The 8549-nt window shown below is 42.1% G+C and overlaps 1 long non-coding RNA gene across 1 annotated transcript; it reads right to left on the reverse strand.

The window, feature by feature from the left end:
* Positions 1-427: 427 nt before the first annotated feature.
* On the reverse strand, positions 428-1011 carry LOC127526493 (uncharacterized). Its single transcript, XR_007933998.1, has 2 exons — positions 821-1011; positions 428-497 (listed from the first exon to the last, which is right to left on the reverse strand). It is a non-coding gene; the product is annotated as an uncharacterized LOC127526493 (long non-coding RNA).
* Positions 1012-8549: the final 7538 nt, after the last annotated feature.

Below are 8549 nucleotides of genomic sequence, written 5' to 3' on the forward strand. Positions count from 1 at the left end.
TGCTTTCGATCACAGATTCTACAAGTCTTCAATGTTTCTTACCATACACTATTATTAATACAGCACACAATGCATTTCAAATGTTTTAAGGCCTTTAAGAGTTGTACTGGTACTCCAGTTTGTCAGAAGATATAAAACAGGCTTTTAGTCTTTTGGGCTTTGACTCCTACTGGTTAACGATTAACAGTCGGCATCTGAGACAAGCATTAAGTCTTTTTAAACATTTTATTCACTATACCATAGGCATTGTAAGCCAGCATCAACAAAATGGAATTCATCTTTCTTATGGAAGTTTATAAAATGAGGTGTCTGTACCTGCTCATCAGTGCCCTGTGCTGGATGTTGGAGAAGGGACGCTGACGTTTCTTCTAAAAGAAAAAATCTGAAATCTGCAGAACGCAGTGCTATGGAACAGAATAGCAAGACATTTGTTCATTTCAGATGTAGTGCCAAGTCTTTACTCTGTCTTCTCATTAATGGCTCAATAAAGTCTAAACCTAAAAACATAGAAAATAATATTTACCTAAGGAAATGTTAAAAAAGAACCAAAAGAATAAGCACAATAAATGAGCCTGTCCTGGCTGTCCATTATTTCTGTACCTTCTAATTTTTTATTTGGTTCTTGGCCTTCATTTAGAAAGGCGTTTGCTCGCTCAGTCCGATGTGAGCAGTTACTTCAGTGATTTGAAAAAGAAGCACTAAGTTTATAATGGTAAGCATTGTGACTATTTGTCTTTGATTTACAATATGGCTAAGTATATTTGCCATATTGCCGCAGAACTAAATTAAAGTTATTAAAGGAAATTTAAATTTCATTTACCCCTTAGGGCTGAAGTTCTCAAGTAACATTCTACACCAGCACTTCCTCAAAGCCAGCATGTCATTCTAAAGAGGACTGAGCAGAGTCACGTTGTTGAAAGGAGTTTAATGTTACAAAAATATTTATGCAAACCATTATAAACACATTTAAATGATCTGGATTTTGAAAGGTAGCCGTTTCTGGAACTTCAAAACCACTATGGACAGAATGTTGAAATTAAAAAAAAAAACAAATATAAAAAAATAAGTTAAACATAACACAAATATCCAACACAAATTGTAGAAGGTGACAAAATCGGAACCAGCAACCAGATATAATCCTCCTTCTACAAATACTACAATGAAAGAAGAGAGGACTAAAGTTGAGACATAACTCTTTAAAACTGAAGGGGCTCTCGATGATGAAATACAGAGACACCATTAAATGGTCCTTTGGAAACCTGGACACAACATTAAATACAGACATACAAAAAATGATAGTTACAATATGAAATGGTCACACCATCAACATGGAAATTCCACAGCCATGGCTATTCATCTGACTTGGAAGGCCCTAATACATCCATCCATCCATTATCCAACCTGCTATATATCCTAACTACAGGGTCACGGGGGTCTGCTGGAGCCAATCCCAGCCCACCGCAGGGCGCAAGGCAGGAAACAAAACCCGGGCAGGGCGCCAGCCCACCGCAGGGCGCACACACACCAAGCACACACTAGGGAGGCCCTAATACAAGGGGTAAAAAAATTTAAACAAAGAAAAATATTAAATACTGACATACAGTAAACTGTTGACAATGACTTTTAAACAAAAACAACAATAGAATTGGCCACTTGGGACACACCCTGTGTTACATCTGTAAATAGTAAATCCTGCCAAACAACGGAAAATGCTCAGCTTTTTAACCTGTATTTAAAAAAGTTCCAGTTCAGAAATCTAAACGTCAGTATTGTTTGCAAGCACACACTCTTGGCATACATACACTACCTGCATACTTGACAATGTGGCCTTCATGACTCTGAAGGTGACGTAGCAGGATGCTGTAGTCTCTGTGCTTTTTACAAAGAGGGCACTTGGATTCATTTGGATATTAAATCAATGTTATCAAAGTTGTTTTATATTCTCTGCCTTTATGGTGAAATGTGACTGTGGAAATCAAGACAAAAATAATATGTAATACTAAAATGGCAGAAAGCGCTAACATGCTTTTATAAATAGCTAACTTAACTACAGAACAATCAATTTAAATAAGATATTTAACAAACGTTATTGACGACGATAAACATAAATACCTTTCATATTGTACACCAACATTGCAGATTCTGTACATAACATCTCATAAATAAGCGAAAAAGTTAATATAGATGAAATAATACGGCAAATATTAAAAAGAAATAATACAAGAGGTAAAAAATAATTAAAACGATATGCTTAAAAATAGGATATGTCAGTAATGACGATAAACAGAGAACACTTGGATTCGCTATACAGTATATAATCGTACATCTCATTAGATAGATAGATAGATAGATAGATAGATAGATAGATAGATAGATAGATAGATAGATAGATAGATAGATAGATAGATAGATAGATAGATAGATAGATAGATACTTTATTAATCCCAGGGGGAAATTCACATATTCCAGCAGCAAAAATATTAAAGAGTAATAAAAAATGCAGGTAAAAAACAGACAATAACTTGAATAATGTTCAACGTTTACCCCCTCTGGTGGAATTGAAGAGTCGCATAGTTTGGGGGAGGAATGATCTTCTCAGTCTGTCAGTGGAGCAGGACAGGTGACAGCAGTCTGTCGCTGAAACTGCTCCTCTGTCTGGAGATGACACTGTTTAATGGATGTAGTGGATTCTCCATAATTGATAGGAGCCTGCTGAGTGCCCGTTGCTCTGCTACGGATGTCAGACCGTCCAGCTCTATGCCAACAATAGAGCCTGCCTTCCTCACCAGTTTGTCCAGGCGTGAGGCATCCTTCTTCTTAATGCTGCCTCCCCAGCACACCACTGCGTAGAAGAGGGCACTCGCCACAACCATCTGATAGAACATCTGCAGCATCTTACTGCAGATGTTGAAGGATGCCAGTCTTCTAAGGAAGTACAGGCGGCTCTGTCCTTTCTTGCACAGAGAATCAGTATTGGCAGTCCAGTCTAATTTATCATCCAGCTGCACTCCAGGTATTTATAGGTCTGCACCATCTGCACACAGTCACCTCTGATGATCACGGGGGTCCATGAGGGGCCTGGGTCTCCTAAAATCCACCACCAGTTCCTTGGTTTTGCTGGTGTTCAGGTGTAGGTGGTTTAAGTCGCACCATTTAACAAAGTCCTTGATGAGGTTTCTATACTCCTCCTCCTGCCCACTCCTGATGCAGCCCACGATAGCAGTGTCGTCAGCAAACTTTTGCACGTGGCAGGACTCTGAGTTGTATTGGAAGTCCGATGTATATAGGCTGAATAGGACCGGAGAAAGTACAGTCCCCTGCGGCGCTCCTGTGTTGCTGACCACAATGTCAGATCTGCAATTCCCGAGACGCACATACTGAGGTCTGTTTGTAAGATAGTCCACGATCCATGCCACCAGGTATGAATCTACTCCCATCTCTGTCAGCTTGTCCCTAAGGAGCAGAGGTTGGATGGTGTTGAAGGCACTAGAGAAGTCTAGAAACATAATTCTTACAGCAGCACTGCCTCTGTCCAAGTGGGAGAGGGATCGATGTAGCATATAGATGATGGCATCTTCCGCTCCCACCTTCTCCTGGTATGCGAACTGCAGAGGGTCGAGGGCGTGTTGGACCTGTGGCCTCAGGTGGTGAAGCAGCAGCCGCTCCATGGTCTTCATCACATGTGATGTTAGAGCGACAGGCCGGAAGTCATTCAGCTCACCAGGACGTGATACCTTTGGGACTGGGGTGATGCAAGATGTTTTCCAAAGCCTCGGACTTTCCCCTGTTCCAGGCTCAGGTTGAAGATGCGCTGTAGAGGACCCCCCAGCTCTGATGCACAGGCCTTCAGCAGTCGTGGCGATACTCCATCTGGACCTGCTGCTTTGCTGGCACGAAGTTTCCTCAGCTCTCTGCTCACTTGCGCTGCTGTAATTGTGGGTGGGGATGTCTCTCCTATGTTGGTATCAGCAGAAGGATGTGTGGAGGGTGCAATACTCCGAGGTGAGAGTGGGTTAGGGTGGTCAAACCTGTTAAAGAAGATGTTCATTTCGTTTGCTCTCTTCACGTCTCTCTCGATGGTGGCACCCTGCTTCGAGCTGCAGCCAGTGATGATCTTCATCCCATCCCACACTTCCTTCATGCTGTTGTTCTGCAACTTCTGCTCCAGCTTTCTCCTGTACTGCTCCTTCGCCGCCCTGAGCTGGACTCGGAGTTCCTTCTGCACGCGCTTGAGCTCATGCTGATCACCGTCTTTAAAGGCCCTTTTCTTCTGGTTCAAAAGGCCCTTGATGTCACTTGTAATCCATGGCTTGTTGTTAGCATAGCAGCATACTGTTCTTACTGGAACTAAAGTGTCCATACAGAAGTTGATGTAGTCAGTAGTGCAGTCAACAACCTCCTCAATGTTCTCACTATGTGATCCCTGCAGGATATCCCAGTCTGTAGTTCCAAAACATTCTCTCAGAGTATTCTCAGCCTCCGGGGTCCACTTCCTGAATGATCGTGTGGTTGTAGGTAGGACTCTCACTTTTGGTTTGTAGTGAGGCTGAAGCAGAACCAGGTTATGATCTGCTTTCCCAAGCGCAGGCAGCGGGGTGGCACTGTATGCGTCTTTAACGTTTGCATACAGTAAATCAATAGTCTTATTTCCCCGGGTGTTACAGTCCACATACTGGGAGAATGCAGGTAATGTTTTGTCCAGCGTCACATGGTTAAAGTCTCCAGCGATTAGCACAAGCGCCTCAGGGTGCTGCGTTTGTAACTTAGCAACAGCAGAATGGATGATGTCACTCGCTATCTCCATGTCCGCCCGAGGAGGAATATACACGATGACAACAATGACGTGTCCAAACTCTCTGGGCAAGTAATAGGGTCGCAGACTTATGGCCAACAGTTCGATGTCCCTGCAGCAAGTGGAGATTTTGACTTTAACATGTCCAGAGTTACACCACCGTGTATTAACATAGAGAGCGAGTCCTCCTCCTTTGTGCTTCCCACAGGTACTTGCATCTCTGTCCGCTCTAACTGTGCTAAACCCGGGTAGCTCCACATTAGCATCTGGGATGGTGTTAGTTAGCCACGTTTCGCAGAAACACAACAAACTGCATTCTCTGTAAGTTCTGACATTTTTCACCAGCGCAGCCAGTTCGTCGATCTTATCTGAGATTGAGTTCACATTCCTCAGAATAACAGAAGGCACCGAAGGCTTAAAACGCCACTTTCTCGCAAGCCGCTTCATTTTTAGCTTAGTGCCGGCTCTGCTGCCACGATACCGCCTTCTTACCTCGTCGGGTAAATAGGGAACCACACCGGCACTGGCATTTGTTCTCAGCGCTCGAAGTTGAGTACTTGAATAGGCGAGTCTCGGCGTGTAAAAATCCATGCCCATGTTGTAAAAGTAAGTGTGTCCAGGGAACAAATCCACATAAAATAAAGTGGTAGGAGTGATTAATAAATAAAAATAGAAAAATAAAAGTAGAAAAATACACATATATATACAGTCATACACGGAGCTGCTGAAAAGGCTGCCACTCTCGGCGGCGCCAGATGTCACCCTAAATTTTAGTTTTGTTTAATGGATCTAAAGTTTCTTTAAATATACTGAGCTTTTTATTCTGTGAGTCCATACCTTGTTCTGTTGTGCCATTGTTCCGTGGCGGAAAACGTTTTCAGCTCCTTTTCTTTTTCGAATTGGAATAACTGTACAGCAGCTCTTCTTCTCTTTCTACGGACTGTGGGCGGTCGTGGGGCGGACTGTGGAAGGCAGGAGGCGTGGAAGGCCAAGTCTGTGACCTGCAGCCGGACCCTTCTCGAATACGCTGTAGCAGGAGAGAGGCTGGGTGGCTCAGTGTCCTGCTGCCTTATAGAAGCCTATTAAACCAATAAAGTCATCAGAGAAGCTGCGTTTGTCTGGGGCTGCCACTGAGCCGTTTGTTTTTGTGATCATGAACTGAGTTTTTTTTTTTTTTTTTAATTACAGTAAGATTTCCTGTAAGTAGTTCTTGTAAAATTTAGTAAAGTTCTTCGTGTATTTTTTTTTTTTTCAATGCAGCATCCATCCATCCATTCTCCAACCCACTATATCCTAACTACAGGGTCACGGGGGTCTGCTGGAGCCAATTCCAGCCAACACAGGGCGCAAGGCAGGAAACAATCCCAGGCAGGGTGCCAACCCACCGCAGTCAATGCAGCAATGATATATATATATATATTTCATAATAAGAAACTTCCATCCCTTCAGGATAAGTATAGGTCCCTCCTCTCTTTCTTCTCTGTATCTCTGCTATCTATAAAGACATTCTTATTAATTATATACTCTGAAAGAAATGCTCACCACCTCTTTTCTACCTTTAAGTCTGTCTTAAGTCCTCCTGCTGCCCTAAGATCTTTGTCATTCTCTCCTGATGATTTTGCTTCTTTCTTCTCTTTCAAAATCATCAAAAGACCCCAACGACATCTTCTGAGTCTCCTCTGTGTCGTTCTCCTCTTTCATCCTTCACTACTCTAAATGACTCTGACATTTTAGACCCCTGTGCTCTGGACCCCATTCCTTCACACCTTTCTGCAGTCCATTTCTCCTTCTTTGATCCCCTATTATCTCTTCTCTTTTCAATGCCTCACTGACCCCCAGTATCTTCTCTACTAATTTCAAGATGTCTTGTTGAACCCTTATGCTCAAAAACCCTCTCTCATCCCATCTGCCCTTGAGAATTACCATCCTGTGTCCATTCTGACATTTCTGCCCCAAACCCTAGACCTCATAGTTCATAAACACCTCTCTTCATTTCTCTCTGACTATCATCAACTAGATCTACTTCAGTGTGGATTCTCCAAGGGTCCCTCTACTGAGACTCCACAGCTTTCAGTCACAAATGCTCTTAGATCTGCTCGAGCTCCTTCTCCCTCCTCTGTCCTCATCCTCCTTGCCCTTTCATCAGCCTCTCTTATGGTTCACCACCCCCTGCTTATCTGTTCTCCTAAATAAATTGAAATAAGCGGCTCTGTTTTGAACAGGTTCAAGTCCTCACTCTCGGACCGGTCCTTTTGTGTTTGCTGGTCTAACTCCTTGTCTTCTTGACAGAACATTTCTACAGATGTGCTTCAAGGACTGGTGTTGGGTTCACTTTTCTTTTCCTTGTACATTTGTTCCTTTGTCAATGTTATTTCATCTCACCATCTTCTCCTACCACCTCAATGGTGGTGACTCACAGATCTCCTCTCATTTCTCTCTTACAGTCCACTGCTTTCAGCCGAGATCTTCAGTTGCCTCCCTGCCATCTCAATCTGAATGAATGATCAGCACCTTAAAGTGAGGATCTGATCAAAGACTTTGTAATCAGAACAAGTAAGAGAACACTTTTCAAATATACTGTGAATAAAGTGGAAGGATACAAATAAAACATTATTTTCCATCTTACTGTAAATTTTTTTTTCATTCTGAAAAATAATATTTTATTTTACAGTTTATTATTGTTTATATTTTGAAATAGATATTTATGGGGCCACCAAAATCTTTTAAGTTCTTGATTCCAACAACATCCCTGTATTATTTTTTAATCCTTTCTTATGTGTAAGTTTACTTTGTTGTGTAATAAAAATTAGGAAAGTAACCTGCTTAATAAAGCCCTGAAGACACAGCCTACAATGAATCTCAGCAGAACAACAAAGTATTTCCATAATATTCTCATTATGGTCAACTAATGTGGAACTGAACTGACAATACAGCCCTGTGAGCGGTGGATCGGTACGCTCAGTTCAGATCGGGCCGTGCTGTAAAGTGGAGTTTATTTTATTTTCTTCATTAAGCACATGTGCAGTGCGTCACATCAGCTCAGATATGATATCACACACTCCACTCTTTATCATTTTAAACACTTCAGTCAGGTCTCCTCTTCATCTCCCTCTTCTTAAACTCTAAAAGCTCAGCTCTTTAAATCTTTCCTCATAACTCATCCCCTGTAGCCCTGAATCAGCAGAGTTGCTCTTCTCTGGACCTTTTCTAGAGCTGCTATGTCCTTTTTGTATCCTGGAGAACAAAACTGCACTCCTGCCCTATTAAAATGGCGGTCCACTGGCCACTTGCAGTCCAGAAGCAACAACCTCTGATTGCCCAGCCAGTGGTCCAACCAGTAACACAGAGACAAACTGAGAGAGACACATTTTGTAAGGCTTCAGAAATTCCTTCATAAAGTCCTACAATAGTACAGGACATGAATACAACAGTCTGTGTAGTTCAGCAACATTCAACCCACAATGCAGTGCGTTTTTGTGTAACTCGAGGTGGGGTTAGTAGTCTATGATACTGTGACCACCTGTTAAACTTAAGGTTGATATTCTTTGATTTTGGAAATTCCTTATTTGTAATTTTAAACTATCAGGCACAATATTACGTAGTACAGGTCACCAGTACAAGTGGCACAATGGTAGCTCCGCTGACGCACATTAAGGAGATCATGGATTCGTGTCCCGGGACATCCTTATGTAGAGTTTGTAAAGCAGTGAGAGTTGTAAGTTAAGCACTCTGTAAATGTAAATTATTATTATTATTA

This window comes from Erpetoichthys calabaricus, unplaced genomic scaffold (genome assembly GCF_900747795.2).
Source record: "Erpetoichthys calabaricus unplaced genomic scaffold, fErpCal1.3, whole genome shotgun sequence".
NCBI classification, from domain to species: Eukaryota; Metazoa; Chordata; class Cladistia; order Polypteriformes; family Polypteridae; genus Erpetoichthys; species Erpetoichthys calabaricus.